The sequence below is a fragment of the Caretta caretta genome, chromosome 5 (genome assembly GCF_965140235.1).
Source record: "Caretta caretta isolate rCarCar2 chromosome 5, rCarCar1.hap1, whole genome shotgun sequence".
NCBI lineage: Eukaryota > Metazoa > Chordata > Testudines > Cheloniidae > Caretta > Caretta caretta.
The window spans coordinates 16,912,665-16,929,461 of NC_134210.1; the positions used below are offsets into that span (position 1 = coordinate 16,912,665).

Genomic DNA, 16,797 nt, shown 5'->3' on the forward strand with positions numbered 1-16,797 from the left:
TCTTCTCTCAAGGGCTCCTTCCTCTTTCTCATTCCCAAGAAGTGTAAATATTAATGGCTGAATTTCTTTTTCTCTGATTTCTGTCATTTGCAGTCAGCTAGCAGAGACAGGATTCTGAGACTGAGGCAGCTCAATGGACATTTGAATCTTTGTGGAGGAGGGGAAGAAATATCACAAGTGTCCTAGCCCACGTAATAGCACCGTGCATGGATTTCAAACCACAATACAGGGTTCCTGGGTACCCAAGAGTTTGCTTGGAGTTCCAGGTTTGCATGAACCCATAAACTCAAATGAATTCAAGTGAAACTCACTGGCTTCATGTGGCAGGGCTGACTTGTTCCTGTCTAGTTCCTAGCCCACAAATGGCTCAGAGGCCTTCTCGTAAAACACCTCACGTTCTTAGTGTTCTTTCCTGCCACCTACATAGACTATGCCACAGCATATTGCACCATGGAGTCCTCAGCTCCTGAGTCAAGGAGGGGAGAGATCTCACATACTCTACTCATCCCCTGTGCCTTTTGTACCCTCTGGGCTACGGAGTTAGCTAGCTCTTTAACTTGCTCTATCCCATCCCAATCTAGCAATGGGGCACAGTTCCCATAATCAGGGGTGCTCTGGGGCAACTCATTGGAGGTACGGTGGTCAGAGTGCTGGCTCCGCTGCTTTTGCCCAGCCCTCTGTCACACTTCATGATGATATTGGAAAGGCAGAAACTTGCCCATACTCCCAGCAGTCATGAATGTGTCCCTTTAGTTGTCTCTGGGACAGAGGAGGGGAAGTGACCTCCTACGCCTCCAGACATCTTCTGGGGATGGGCAGTAGTCTCTCTCCCCTTTGCCTTCCTGCTTCTGCTGGAGGCCTGCTCCCCCAGAAATCCCAATGTAGGGGGTCTGCCTGCTCCTACACCGATAGCTCTGCCGCAGATGATGTTTCAGTAGTTCTTGCCTCTCTTGGGTTGTGAGGGAGGCCCCAGGATACACCATGGCATTAATTTCAGAGTGGCAGCCGTGTCAGTCTGTATCCGCAAAAAGAACGAGGAGGACTTGTGGCACCTTAGAGACTAACAAATTTATTTGGGCATAAGCTTTCATGGGCTAAATCCACTTCATCAGATGCATGCAGTGGAAAATACAGTGGGAAGATAGAGATATATATACAGAATTTTTTTAGCCACTTGCTAGCTGGATTGCTCCCTGCTTCTGTCTCTTCAGGGAGCAGCTGGTAGGTTGGCACCCCCAGGTATTATTGCACATGTCTTGAAGGAACCTGAGGAATTAAGGGGAGGGACAAGTAGGACACTCATTCCCTCAAGTACCCTTAACAGTAAGCTTTGGGGCTCTACAGGCCCACCCAATGATACCTTGAATAGCCATGCAGGGAGAGTAGATCCCTGCACTCCCCATTCCAGATTTCTGGAATGAAGAGTGCAGGTAGGAGGCCACCAGATTCTGGATTTAAGAGGGGTGCTGTTTGGGTGGGTCAGGGTCCTAAGCTATCCTGCCCTACCTTAAATTCTGTTCCAGGTTTGGATTTTGGGGCAAAAGGCTCATGCACACACCTCTAGCGACAGTCCATGACACAAATTATGTGGCATTTGTACAGTGTCATATGGTAGTGGGCAGCCTATCTGGCGTGTCAGAGCAAACCCATGCTCCTTTTATTGTGATTGCTTTGTCAGCTGCAAAATGTTCTGTGCTGCCTGTGAACTGGACTGTATTCCCATGTGCGGAGTGCACTGCATTACAGGTGAGCTGAATGAAATGCTGTTCAGAAAGGGAAGGTACAAGTCAAAGCACATAGAATCATAGAATATCAGGGTTGGAAGGAACCTCAGGAGGTCATCTAGTCCAACCCCCTGCTCAAAGCAGGACTGTGACAGGTGTTGGTCGATCCTCCGAGCCCCTAGGGGCGATGGAGAGCTATGGTCTCCGTGGCAGGCCTCAGCCACACCTTCTGGGCGTTGGGGAATTATCAGGGAAGGTGTGCCGGCCGGAGTCAGTCGTGTGCCCCTCAGGCAGGGGAGCGCCGGGGTAGGGGAACGCAGGCCCACCCAACTCCACTGCGTTCCAGCCCAGGGCCCTGACAGTGGCGGGAGGTGAAAGTCCCGCCGCTGGGTCAGCGGGGCTGTCTGCGCCCGCTGACCAAACACACCCACCCCACGGTGTAGTTCGGCCCCTGGGCTACTTCCTACCCGGTCTCTCAGGCGGGTCGCTCCAGTCCCTCCATCTCGTCCGGGGATTCCGCTGCGGGCCGCTCCGGTCCCTCCATCTCCTCCGGGGATTCCGCTGCGGGCCACTCCGGTCCCTCCATCTCCTCCGGGGATTCCGCTGCGGGCCACTCCGGTCCCTCCATCTCCTCCGGGGATTCCGTTGCGGGCCGCTCCGGTCCCTCCATCTCCTCCGGGGATTCCGCTGCGGGGCGCTCCCGCTCCCCCTCGGTATCAGACTCCCGCTGGCCCGGGCTGCAGTCAGGCCCCTCCAGGTCCTCTGGGTATTCAGCGGCTGGCAGCCCGGGTTGCCATAGGCCTTCCTCCCAGTCAGGTTCCTCCTTGCCCAGGGCTTCGCCTGGGTCAGCAGCAGGATCACGAGGGAGCAGCCTGTGTCTGTCTCCCTCCCTGGTGCTCTCTTCACTGCACTGCCCTTTGTACTTCCTGGCCCACCCTTCCCCTTCCGGGAATTGGTGGAAGCTTGGCCTGGCCCCGCCCACTCAGGCTGAAAGGGTGGCTCTGGTTCGGAGGGGAGCCACCTTGGCTTCCTACAAGGACCAATCCCCAATTTTTGCCCCAGATCCCTAAGTGGCCCCCTCAAGGATTGAACTCACAACCCTGGGTTTAGCAGGCTAATGCTCAAACCACTGAGCTACGCCCTGCCCCCCCAGAGACCGAGGAGCAGTTCAAGGACAGCCAGCTGAGCAGAGGAGCCGGATGCCAGCCCTTAGAAGAATTTAGGATGGCTGAATGCAGAGCCAGCTACCCAGAATTAGCTGCAAATGGAGCGGAGCAGTGATTTCTATGACGTGAAAAACAACAAAATACGTTCAGACCCTTGTTCTGCCAGATCATACAAAACAAACATGTTAAATCAATAATTACATGGGCAATCTGCAAGGAACTTCTAGGTGCAGCAGGAAGTGGTGTTGATGACTCAGCAGAGGGCTTGTTTCCTCTGGCTCAGGACTGAACTACATACCTTACCATGGTGTTAGGAAGCTCTGTGCTACGGGAAGCACCTCTGGGGTGTGATATCTCTGGTAACTGCTTAGGGCTAAGCCTGTTCTTGGTCACACCAATGTAACAGTTCTACTCTAGAGAAACACCACTGCTTTCATTTACACAGGGAGCAGAATTTCCTAACTTAAGTCAAAAAGAAAAGGAGTACTTGTGACACCTTAGAGACTAACAAATTTATTTGAGCATAAGCTTTCGTGAGCTATGGCTCACTTCATCAGATGCATTCAGTGGAAAATACAGATTTATATACACAGAGAACATGAAACAATGGGTGTTACCATACACACTGTAATGACAGTGATCAGGTAAGGTGAGCTATTACCAGCAGGAGAGTGGGGGGCGGGGGGAACCTTTTGTAGTGATAATCAAGGTGGGCCATTTCCAGCAGTTGACAAGAACGTCTGAGGAACAGTAGTGGGGAGGGGGTGGTGGAATAAACATGGGGAAATAGTTTTACTTTGTGTAATGACACATCCACTCCCAGTCTTTATTCAAGCCTAAGTTAATTGTATCCAGTTTGCAAATTAATTCTAATTCAGCAGTCTCTCGTTGGAGTCTGTTTTTGAAGTTTTTTTTGTTGAAGAATTGCCACTTTTAGGTCTGTAATCGAGTGACCAAAGAGATTGAAGTGTTCTCCGACTGGTTTTTGAATGTTATAATTCTTGACGTCTGATTTGTCAACCTCAAATGATCAAAAACCACAAGGCAGGCCCCAAGAAATCATGAGATTTAAAATAATAATACAAGTTGGGTTCTTTTTATTTGCCTTCTGTTCTCTGAGCCATTCGGGAATATCATGCGAAATCCAAGTTTCCCTCCCTTCCTCTGCTGGATGGTTGCAATCCTGACCTTTAAGTCTTCTCCTAAACCAGAACCACCATCTAGCGAAAGGCAACTGACTCTACTACCAGTGGTGGCTGAGAAAGCAATTACGCTTCATTTCCTCTAGCTGCCCAATGCTGAAGACAGGAACGATGTCGAGTTTGTATTTAAACTTGTTTGTCATGTGGTGTGGGTTCCAGGGAACCTTGCATCAGTGGCTACATTGTAAGGTCTGAGGCCTTCTTCTGCAGTAAAAACGGCAGTCTGAGTAAGAGACAGCAGCCATGAGCTAAGTTGCAGAGTCAGGTCCTCAGGTTCCATCTCAATTGCACAAAAACAATGTAATATCGGGCTGTTAAGAAGGCGCTCCTGTCCTAATAGTACCCACCATCACCAGATTAAGAGACAGATCTTAAGATGTTTAAAGAAAGCATTGTTTGATAGCATTCCGTCTGGCAAGAAACTCACTTATCAACATCTGTGGTTGTGAAATCCATACTTCTCTATTGTTTTGCTTTTATGGCTCTTACTTCCCTATTGTTTATCTATGTGGTCTCTGTCTGATTCTTTAATTGTTTCTGTCTGTGGCATAACTAATTTTGCAAGATTTAAATCAACTAAGGTGGTGGGGTCTGTTGGTTAAAGAATTGTTTCGTAATGGGCTAGGATTGGTGGAAAATACCATTTTGTAGCACGTTAGTGTAGAATGATTGGTTAAGGTAGAGCAAAATAGGATCCAAGTTTTAACAATAGAAACTGGGGTCCAAAAGGAAGTTCTTTGGAACCTGATTCCAGAACACAGCCCAAGATCAGAGCTGCCAAAAGCATCACACCCTGCCAACCATACTGTGCAGAAGTTGGAGCCACAGACAACCTCATCCTGACTGGCCACCTGAAAAAGTTTGTCTGTCTTATTGGAAGTTGGGAACATTGTATGCTTAACGTGTTTATTCTGTTTTGGTGACTGTTAATAAATAGAGGTTAAGAATATTACTGTGTAAGGCTCTTTCACTGGGAAAAGGCCCTGCAGAGCCCTGAGTCCACCGGGAATAGGTGTTAGCCTTGAGCCCATGGAGAGGTAAAACTGGGTCCCTTATTTCCTGAGTACTCAAAAGACAGGGTGGTGGCGGGGGGAAGAGTGTGCAGGTAACATCTGGAGTACTGTGTCCAGTTTTGGGCCCCACACTACAAGAAGGATGTGGAAAAATTGGAGAGAGTCCAGCGAAGGGCAACAAAAATGATTAGGGGTCTAGAACACATGACTTATGAGGAGAGGCTGAGGGAACTGGGATTGTTTAGTCTGCAGAAGAGAAGAATGAGGGGGGATTTGATAGCTGCTTTCAACTACCTGAGAGGTGGTTCCAAAGAGGATGGCTCTAGACTGTTCTCAATGGTAGCAGATGACAGAACGAGGAGTAATGGTCTCAAGTTGCAGTGGGGGAGGTTTAGATGGGATATTAGGAAAAACTTTTTCACTATGAGGGTGGTGAAACACTGGAATGCGTTACCTAGGGAGGTGGTAGAATCTCCTTCCTTAGAGGTTTTTAAGGTCAGGCTTGACAAAGCTCTGGCTGGGATGATTTAACTGGGAATTGGTCCTGCTTCGAGCAGGGGGTTGGACTAGATGACCTTCTGGGGTCCCTTCCAACCCTGATATTCTATGATTCTATGATTCTATGATTAACATCATGGGACCCCATGCTATTCTATTGCAGGATATTCTAAAAATGGCAATAGTACTGTTTTATGGAGCTGTGAGCACAGTAATCTGGGCTCTCAAGAAAGCTGAGTTAGAGAGACCATCTTTTCACCACCTTCCCAGGTAGGTGGACCAGCACCCAACTGTTCACTTACCAATGTCTGTCTCAGGATATCAGTTTTGCCTTGCTGAGCTCCAAATTAAGATACATTAACATACCTCCAGAAGATGCATAGCACTACCAATTAAAAACTTTTGTAAGGGAAAAGACTATGTTGGGTCAGGACTATTGCATGAGCTCTCAGAGCCCCAGATTAATTCCATCTGCCAATATGAACCCACTGCATACTCTGGGGTGCGTGGTTGACTTTAGACACTTCTGTTGCTTATCGCACTGCTTGAATTTTCTCATGAAAGCAAGTGGCTGCAAAGTATTATGTAAGAATTGCAAGTAAAATCTGTCTGTACTTAATTTGTCAAGCTCTGCAGAAATCATGTTCCAGCTATGGTAAGTCAGTCAGTTGCCCAGGCATTACTTAAGCAAAATGACCTACCTGTTTGGAACTCCTGCCGCAGGTTCGGTATGACTGATGTGCCTGAATATGGGGTGAGAGACATGAGCAGCAGGACAGGATTCTCAAGGTGACTGGTAATAGAAGGTGTAAACTTTCACCTCAAAGCAAGCCCAGGACTATGAGATTGGTCAGATCAGAACAGACAATTGGGAGCTGCTGGAGCCTTTCCCAGCTGCGCTGAGGAGGCAGCCGGATGTGACACTACTGAAAATAGCCGTGTAGATATGGGAGGCACTGTTTGGTACGTAGAAAGCTGTGGAAGGTGTATAATTCAAACCTGGAACAGAACTTAAGGTAGGGCAGGATAGCTTAGGACCCTAACCCACCCAAACAGCACCCCTCTTAAATCCAGAATCTGGTGGCCTCCTACCTGCACTCTTCATTCCAGAAATCTGGAATGGGGAGTGCAGGTAGGAGTCTCCAGTTGATCTACTCTCCCTGCATGGCTATTCAAGGTATCATTGGGTGGGCCTGTGGAGCCCCAAAGCTTACTGTTAAGGGTACTTGAGGGAATGAGTGCCCTACTTGTCCCTCCCCTTAATTAAAGTCAGATAAAGCCAGTGCTTGGCATAAGCAGACTATGCAATTGCTTAGGGCCTCAAGCAGCTCAAGGGGGCCCCCTATTCACTTTTTATTATAAGAATTTGCCTGTTTTAGTATGGGGGGGGGATTTTCCTGCTTAGGGTCCCCCAAGGGGCTAGCGCCGGCTCTGGTTCAGATGTGTCTTTACTCTATTTGCCTAAGCAGTGCCTCACAGTCTGCATGCTATTTATACCTGTGCTAGGTGGGCATGCAGTCTCTGTACTAGTCTACACACAGCCGCAAACACAGACCTAGCCTTGGTTGCTTTCTTCCCACACGCCCACAGTGCACCTCTCCAGACCTAACAGGAACAAAATAGAGTCTACAGGACAGAGCAGTCCCGGCTTACAAACTCTCACAGCATTAGCCCTGCTTTTTCTCTCTCATCCCATAAGAGAAATAATTTCACTCCAGGGAAACAACCCTAGGAAGCAAAAGGCTTCCAATTACAGGGTTCCTTCTGTGTTTCTTATTAGCATGACAGTGGCCTAGTTTCCAGCTCCTATTGCGCCAATGGAATGAGATCCCCCCACGATTAGTTTCAGAGGGTTGAGTCGCTGAGGTCGGATATAATGTGCTGTGGGTTTCAGGGAATTTAGCATCGGTAGCTTCATGTGACCTCACTCATGCTGGTTAGGTTTCCATAAGATGCAATATTTAAACAATAACTTGTTTGAAAATAAAAGAGGTGTAATAGAAATTGGGGAGGAGAACTCACCAGAACTGCAGGATGTTGGGTCACTATATTTTGATAACTTCATCTGCCCTCCTCTGTCCCCCTCCTAAATGAAGTACAGGAGGAAAAAAACTCAAATTAAAGGTTGACTGACTTTCCATGCCATTCCACCTTGAAACAACCGGTCTCCTATCCTGTTGGTCTCAGGCATTATTTCTAATTCACCCCTCTTTGTAATACATAGACACTGTAAGTAACAAGAACAGGAGTATTTGTGACACTCCTGTTCTTTTTTGCTGATACAGACTAACACGGCTGCTACTCTGAAACCTGTCATTGTAAGTAACAGTGCACCAGACTGGGAGGTTTTGCTTCAGAGGGATTGGTGCAAATGTTTTCTTTCATTTGGATCCACTTGGGTTCACAGTTTCTGAGTTTTGGTTTGAATTATAGGTTCAAATGACACAACATTTCAAAGCCAAGCTTAGTCAGAGCTGCTGAGTTCTGCCTGGTTTTACTCCATCATGGAATGTAAAACAGGAATGTTTAGAGATGTAGGAATTGCCACCGTAGATCAGACCAGGGATCCAGCTAGTTCAGTATTCTGCCTCTGACAGTGGCCAGCACCAGCCAAAGGTGCAAAAACTCTGCAGTTTTGGGATAACCTATCCAAGCAAAGTTTCTTCCTAACCCCCATTAGTTAGACGTCAGTTTATGCCCTGAAACAGAACGATTTGCAACCTTTCCACAACTCTCTCTTTAGTCTTGAAAAGAATATTAGAATTATAATGGTAATCCATGTAAATTTCCAGTCCTTTACAAGAAAATCCTGCTAAGCACTTGGCCTCAATGCTATCTTATGGCAAGGAGTTCGTGTGTATGCATGTATGAAAAGCAAGGGAGGGGACAGAACTTCTGTTTTACGCCTCCTCTGAAAGTAACCAACTCCCATAGCTGACGCTACAGCACTCTGACACTACAGAGTTGAGGACCATGTAAGTATTTAAATAGCTTGGTAGCCCTATGACAGAAGTGGGAATTTTCTGTAATATTTTTATGAATGATATGCATGGGAGTGATCCATTTGGCTTAGTATTGCTCTCCAATAGGTGCAGAAAGGGACTGCTTCTCCTTGGGCAGACCAGGAGGCATTTGTTTCCTGTAGCTCTCTGGGGTAATATGAATAACCCATCACAAGGCTAGATAGAATCAACACATATCAATGCAGGATCCGGGAAAGACCGTGGGAACCCCAATGACTGAACAATTGACTCTTAATAGCAGGAGGATCAGGCAGGCATAGTTTTGCAGCAGAAGAACAATGAACTGGAGGTGACAGGAAACTTTGATCAGAAGTGAGGTCATAGGGACACAGCAGATCTGGGTTGGGACTAGCGGGGGAATGGTCTGACTATTCTGGGGAACTTTCCTGACTTATACACAACACCAGTGGAATTGGCGAGCGAAAGGATCTGAGTCCTCGCTCCCACTCCCTTTACTTGGAGGCCTGCCTGACCTTGAGGACTCCCCTTCCACTCTCCTGTGTGGCAGAATCCTTGTAACCCCAACAAAACTTGGCCCATGATTCCTGGGAGGATTGACCCCACAGTCTTGTTGTGGTCACTTAGGACAGGGGTTAGGGTTAGGGTCTTTTTGCATCGGATGTTTTCCTGACCCACTGATCATTACATATAGTTCAAAGCAAATACAATTTATTAAACAACTAATAAAAAAATAAGGAAAAAATGGGAATCCAAAATCATATGGTTAGAAGGAACCACAAGGGTCATCATTCTAATCTAGCCCCCTGCCAAGATGCAGGATTTGTTGTGTCTAAGTCATCCAAGACAGATGGCTCTCCAGCCTCCTTTTGAAAACCTCCAGCGAAGGAGATTCCACAGTCCCTGGGCTCTTTGTTCCATTGTCCCACTGTTCTTGCAGTTAGGAAGTTTTTCCTGAGATTAAATCAAAATCTGCTATGCCGTAGTTTGAACCCATTGCCTCTTGTCCTGACCTCTGTGGCAAGAGAGAACAACTTTTCTCCATCTTTCTTATGGCAGCCTTTCAAGTATCTGAAGACCGCTATCATCTCCTCTTTTCCAAACTAAACATACCCAGTTCTTTCAGCCTTTGCTCATATAGCTTTCATTCCATCCCCTTGATCATCTCTGTCGCTCGCCTCTGGATCCTTGCCAGTTTCTCTACATCCCTTCTATACTTCGGTGACCAAAACTGGACACACTACTCCAGTTGAGGCCTAAACAGCATTGAGTAGAGCAATATAATCACCTCCCATGATTTGCATGCATCCGATGAAGTGAGCTGTAGCTCGCAAAAGCTTATGCTCAAATAAATTGGTTAGTCTCTAAGGTGCCACAAGTACTCCTTTTCTTTTTGCAAATACAGACTAACACGGCTGTTACTCTGAATCCTCTGTTAATGCAACCTCAAATTGCATTTGCTTTTTTTTGCAACAGCATTGCATTATTGACTGCTGATGAGGCTGTGATCCACCACAACTCCCAAATACTTCTCAGCAGTGCTGCTGCCAAGCCAGTTTCCCCCCATTCTGTATTTTGTGCATTTGTTCTTTCTTCCCTAAGTGCAGCACCTTACATTGGTCTTTGTTGTATTTCATTTTGTTGTCTATAGCCTCTAAGATCCCTCTGAATTTTCGCTCTTTCCTCCAAAGTATTGGAAACTCCCTCCCCCCAGCTTTCTGTCATCTGCAGACTTGATCAGTATGCTCCGTATTTCTACATCCAGGTCATTCATAAAGATGTTAAATTACACTGGACCCAGAACAGAGCTCTGTGGAACCCCACTTGAGACCTTCCTCCAATCCAACATCATTCCATTAATAGTTATTCTTCGTTAGCAGTTGTTTAACCAATTATGTATCCACTTAATGGTAGTTCTGTCAAGCCTGCATTTCTCCAGATTACTTATCAGAATGTCATATGGGACTGTGTCAGAAGCCTTGCTGAAGTCCAGTTATATTATGTCCATCGCATTTCTCCCTATCCACCAAATCAGTTACCCTGTCGAAGGAGGAAATCAAGCTGGTTTGGCATGATTTGTTCTTGGTAAATCCATGCTGGATGCTAGTGATCACCCCTTCATCCTCCAGGTATTCGCTTATTGAATGTTTTATACATTACTCTAATAGCTTTCCAGGTATTGAAGCCAGGCTGACTGGTCTATAGTTCCCCGGCTCCTCCTTTTCCACCTTTTTAAAGACGGGCACTACGCTAGCCCTTCTCCAGTCTTCTGGGACCTCTTCTGTCATCAATGAGTTTGTAAATATTATTGCCAGTGGCTCTGAGATTTCTTCAGCTAATTCCTTCAATACCCTCGGGTGAATAGCATCCGGCCCCACTGATCCGAATTAATTCACATTGGTCAGAAGATCTCTGACATGTTCTTTATTTATCCCTGATCTGCATATTTTCCCCTTTGTCTACGGTAACTTTGCTAGTCATCCGGTCATGTTATTTTTTGTGAGAAGACTGAAGCAAAGTAGGCATTCAGCAGCTCTGCATTCCTATCGTCTTCCATTACCAGCTCACCTTCTCCATTAAGTAGCGGACTCACACTGTCCTTGATTTTTCTTTTTTGTCTGATATATTTGAAGAACTCCTTCTTGTTGTCTCTAACATTTCTTGCCAGCTGTAACTCATTCTTTGCCTAGGGAAAGGTTAAAGTAACCCCACTCTATGGGCATGGGGAAACCACAAACAGCTGTCTCTGGAATGTAAGGAAAGTTCACAGTCTGTTCCTCACATTAGGGTTGCCAGGCATCTTGTTTTCAACTGGAATGCCCGGTCGAAAAGGGACTCTGGTGGCTCTAGTCAGCACCGCTGACCGGGCTGCTAAAAGTCTGATCAGCGGCGCAGCAGGGCTAAGGCAGGCTGGTTGGAGTTTGCAGTGAGAATCAGGAGTGCTGGAGCCTGAAGGCTGTCTCAGAGGCAATGAGGCTACATGGCCTATGCTTGAGGAAAAGAGTGATCCCTTGGGGGTCTGGCACACTAAAGGGGTACTGCCAGGAGACTGTCTAAAGGCTGGGTGTCATAGGGTGGCTGGCCCCTGTAAATGAAGTAGGTCCAGCAACCATGTGCCAGAAGAAGTGCTTCCAGTTTGGCCAGTTAAGAGGTTGGGGCAGCAGCTGGGGCTATAAATGATCAGAGACCTGAGAGTCAGAAGACTGGAGGAAGTCCCTGGGGAAAGCTCCTCCAGGCCCTTTGGAATTGTCAGGAAGCCAGTGCAGGGACTAGCCTGCTGACCTTCAGAGAGCCATGGCTGGAGAAGGTGGTTCCTGGGGGAAGACTGAAGGCAAGAAAGCCTATTCTGGCTAGTCCAGATTTTGACAAGATATTTGAACTATGCAATGATGCATCTGACACAGGCCTAGGAGCGGTATGGATGCAAGCAGGGGAAAATAACAAGAAGCATCCCATTGCTTTCTGAAGTAAAAAACTAACACTCACTGAACACAATTATTCTGACATCGAAAGAGAATGTTATGCAATTAAGTGGGCAGTCAAGCAATTAAGGCCTTACCAGTTTAACAGGTCCTGTTCAGGGTCCTAACAGACCATTCTCCATTAGTATGACTACACAGAACAAAAGGTATGAGCTCCAGACTGTGATGCTGGAGTATAGCATGCCAAGAGTATGATATGGAAACTGTACATATTCAGGGAAAATAAAATGTGGTAGCAGATGCCCTGTCCAGACAAGAAGGACCTGAGCTGATGTCTACAGATGAGCCAGTCGCTGACCCTAAGTTAGAGGAATGGTGTGATCGAGGGACCCCTTGGTGCCAACTAGCAGAGAGTGTAAGGGGTACATAGGGGTTTACAGAGAGCCTTTGGATCAGGTACACTCATTATAATTCATCAAAGGGTGGCATGTAAGTTTTCTATCGCTAGCCAATAGCTTACATCATAGTCCTTGGGAAATGTATGTATGGGTAATATTTAAGAAGTTATGTATCTATATGGGATAGTATGTTCTTAAAGCCTTGATGTTAAAAGTAGGGCACGAGACAGTGACAGGCCTTGGACAGGTTCTGTTCAGGCAGCAGGTAGGAGACGCTTATCGCTGTTTGCCTGGTCAGATGTGTATTATTATACCTTGTATATATCACAATGGAGGCATATTTGCCTTACTGAGCCTGATGCTAATGAAGAGATTGTGAATTCACATGAGAGAAGATCTGCAGGAAAAAACAAAAACAGCAGCGGGGGGCAGGACCTGCATATGAGTAAAGACAAGGGATTTTGGGGTAAAACTGGGGCTGCTAAAGTACACCTGGGATCCTTCACTGAGGAGACAAGCTGAGAGCATGGATTGTTCCATGAAAAAGGGACCACAGCCTATCTGGCTGAAAACCACTGGTGAGCAATAGTACAAGCCATGACAGGAACTAGTTAAGGAAGTCTAGGCTCTGGAATGCCCATTATTTCATTTATACATAACCATTTGTCTCCAGTAGTTCTACTTGCTGTCATTTAAATCTCTCCTCTTTGTTAAATAGACTTTTACTTGTTTTCACTACAACCATAGCTAAGTTCTGTGTGTTAAGTGGAGTAGTGATCTGAAGGGAAACCGGTAAGCTGGTGTGTACGGCTTCCTTGGAAGCAGCTGAGCTGTGAGTATCCAGTGAACCAGGGGCCGGACGCTCCAGGGGGACACTTGGAGGGCTCAAGGGTTGGAGTGTACCTGTTGCAAACCTAGAGAGAGAGCGAGAGAGAGAGAGGTCTACATAGGCCTGGAAGGGAGGGCTTGTGTTGCCCTTGGCCAGTGGAGTTGGGGAGGTGACCCCTGCTAGGTACAGATGAGGTTTCCTCATGCGAAGGACAGGTGGTAGTGAGGTGCCCCACAACCCTGGGAAACTCTGGGAAACATCACACTGGCTGCTGCCTTGGTGAGGATGATCTCCCAGCAGAGAGGCCATGGGGGTTCCTGCTGGAAAAAGTGGGATTCCACTCCAGCTGGAAGGGCTGGGGTGGCTGTTCTGGCAGAGGGACAGAGGAAGACTGACAGAGTCCAGGTGTGGCAGAAGATGCTGGAATGTGGTATGTGTTAACACCAATGGCCCAGAGGATGTATGATTTTAAGGACTATTTGCACCAGAGTGATAAATGTACTGTGCTTTGGGACTTATGAACTATATTTGTATAATACACCAGCCAAGGAGGGGTGTTACTGCGGCAAGACAGTCTGGTGTAGAGTTACTGGGGACTCAGAAAAGAGAAACTGAGGCAGATGTGCCTGTTGCATTGTGGCCTGCTGCAGGAGGGTGCTCGGTGTAGGGTTGCCCTATGAAAACTGGGCCACAGCACAGATCTTGTCCATCCATGACAGGCCCTTACCCCTCTTTTGGAGCACTGGTTAAACTATGATGGAGGAGTCACCTAGTGAACCACCAACAGCACGTTTTGTAAAACCTACAACTTCCCTGGTGGTCTCCTGCCCAAGTTCTGCTAGCCTCCACCCTGTTTTAGCTTGCAAAGGCTGAAAGCTCCTCAGCTCAAGGTGGCAAGGAAACACAACATAAAGCTGAGTGCCCAAACAACTGTCTCATATTACTGACAAATCCTCCTGCCCTCATCTATTCCTTCAAATGTACATTAAGGCTGGTACAAAGCCACCCAGCTTACTTGGGGTCTTAGGGAAACCGCACCCATTCTGAAGCAGCCTATGGTATGTTATGCTTTAATTAATGAATAAAATAATCTATTAAAAATGAGAGATTTTTGTATTTCTTCCCCCTGGATTTTCCATACATCTCCCATGTGAGCAACATATCTAAATGGCCAGGAAAACAACACACTCCCCTGCTTTCTGTGCGGGGCTTCGGGCTTCAGCTCTGTCTCCCTGATCTAGCAAAGCACTTACACACATGTGTAACTTTAAGCATGTGAGTATCCCCTTTTACTTCCCTGGAACTATATGCGTGCTTAAAGCTAAGCATGTGCTTAGTGCTTTGCTGAACCAGGGCCAGAATGCTCAGCACTTTGCAGGACTAAATCCATAATAATGAGCCCAGTTATTTTTTTAAACCAGACTGATGCAAGGCACAGTTGCAAAAGAAAGTATCTTTTTTCCAATATAACTTCAGCCTGGACTGTAAAATACCAGTTTTAAAAGAATCCTATTGATTGTCTTCTTGTGGCCTGATTTTTTATTATTGATGTGATTGCTTAGGGTAATCCATAATGTGTCTGACACAGGGGATTGACTTCTAAAATCCTCTTCTTCCAACTGTTCTCTCCCATATGCTTTCCCTTTCCTTCTTCCCTGTTCCTCCCTGTTCTTGTGTTGCTTACATATGATTAAATAAATAGGCCCTGTCAAGTGAGATTGTAGTGAAAACTGGTTTATGGAATAGAAGCAACGAATAGTTTAAAGTAGTAATATTGTCTGACACAGAGGTAGGTGGCGATATAGATATTGGTGGTTAGCCTTGGTTCTATTTAACATCTTTTAATGGACAGGAAGCAGGGATAAGCAGCACATCTACAGTCACAACTGATGGTAAATTGGGAAGTGTTGTGGTTGACGGTGAGGGCAGTGAAATAATCTCAAAGGAACTAGAGAGGGTAGAAATGTCTTCAGGAAACCAAATGAGTTCTGACCTGAACAAATAGAGCCTAACACATCTGTGGGAAGCAGAAACCTGCAGTGCAGAGAAAAGCCTAGGGATGGAAATAGGCAGAAAATTGGATATAATTTTGCTGAGCAATATGACAGCATTAAAATAATGCTGTTTGGGGAACTACACTGAGGCATGAGCAAGTCTGTGATAAGACCCTCTGAATAAGACTCTAGTGAGACCACACCTACAACACTGCAATCATTTCTGAGCACTTCAGTGCCAGAAAATGGGTGACAAATCAGAGAGAATTCAGCCAAAACTAAGAAAAATTATAAAAAGATTTGAGGGATTGATCCACGAGGAAAGGTCACTGGAGCTAACTCTGTATAATTTCCTAACAACTAAAGCGAGGATATGGCAACGATCCACAGGTATTTGAAGGTACCAATATTAGTCACAATAATCTTGAGTCTGTTCATAGGATACTTTAACCAATAGAAGCATAACTCCTCATGTTAATTCCAGCTTGAGCCATGTGCCGTACACTATCAGAGAGCTAACCTTCTATTATTGGATTAATATACTTTACAAAGCACATATATAACACTTTCACATCTCAAACTCCGATGGAAAAAGTAGTACATGCAACATGGCTTTTCCTTTGCTTGGACTCTCTATTTTCTGGCTCCTGAAGCTGTTTATTTGTACTGCAAACAGCAAATTGAAACCAATGTGAGTCTTTCTGTTGACTTCAAAGTGGTCTGAAGAACGCCCTGAATGATTTGCCCAGGGTCACACAGGAAGTCTGTGGACACAGAGCTAAGTCCCAACATGCTTTCTCTCCACTAGCTCTTCTCACGTGACAGTTTATGTAGGCATCATGATAGATGTGAGTCTGGCAGAGGAATTTATGTGAGCCATGTCCTTCTTGTGTGTTTCTACTTGTTCGAAGCTGGAAGCATGAAAGGCTACCCAAAGCCTGCCTGTGCCTGGCAATTGCCGAATAACCCGATTTCTGTAATGGCAGTTGAGAAAACAGATGCACCACAGCAAAAATTCCTGCATAATGACACACTATCCTTTTTGTATCTCCCCAGCTTGCCTACAGAAGCGGTATGAAGCAGAGAACAGCTGCTCTGCTGGTGGTTTTCTCTTTCAGGCACATGCACACAAATTCACAGTAATTACCTGTAAGATTAATGATCTTAAAGGCCAGTTACAGAATATTTTTTAAAAATTAATATCAGCATCGGGAAAATGATTGTAATCTAATCATACAAAGTGATTGTTCCAGGGTGACAAACTCCCTCTGGACAAATTGTAAAAAGAAAAGGAGGACTTGTGTCACCTTAGAGACTAACAAATTTATTTGAGCATAAGCTTTCGTGAGCTACAGCTCACTTCATCGGATGCTTCCTTTTCTTTTTACAGACTAACACGGCTGCTACTCTGAAACCTGGACAAATTGTGGCAATCTGATTCTCATGGACTTGCAAAGATGCCTGTGTGAAGTGCAAGGTTTTTTGATGTCTGTGAAAATGGAGTCTCCTGAACTGTGGTAGACAGAAAGCTTTTTGCTTTGGCAGTTTTAGATCAGGTTAATAAGGGAAA

General features: G+C 46.0%; 1 long non-coding RNA gene across 1 annotated transcript in view; it reads right to left on the reverse strand.

Moving 5' to 3' along the window:
* Window positions 1-1,053: 1,053 nt before the first annotated feature.
* The window catches only part of LOC142072101 (uncharacterized), a 31,023-nt gene continuing 15,279 nt past the window's right edge, over window positions 1,054-16,797 (reverse strand). Inside the window, exons 2-4 of the long non-coding RNA XR_012668373.1 lie at window positions 7,626-7,689; window positions 2,192-2,475; window positions 1,054-1,266 (exon numbers count right to left, since the gene is read on the reverse strand). This is a non-coding gene — a long non-coding RNA (uncharacterized LOC142072101). The remainder of the gene's footprint in view (window positions 1,267-2,191; window positions 2,476-7,625; window positions 7,690-16,797) is intronic.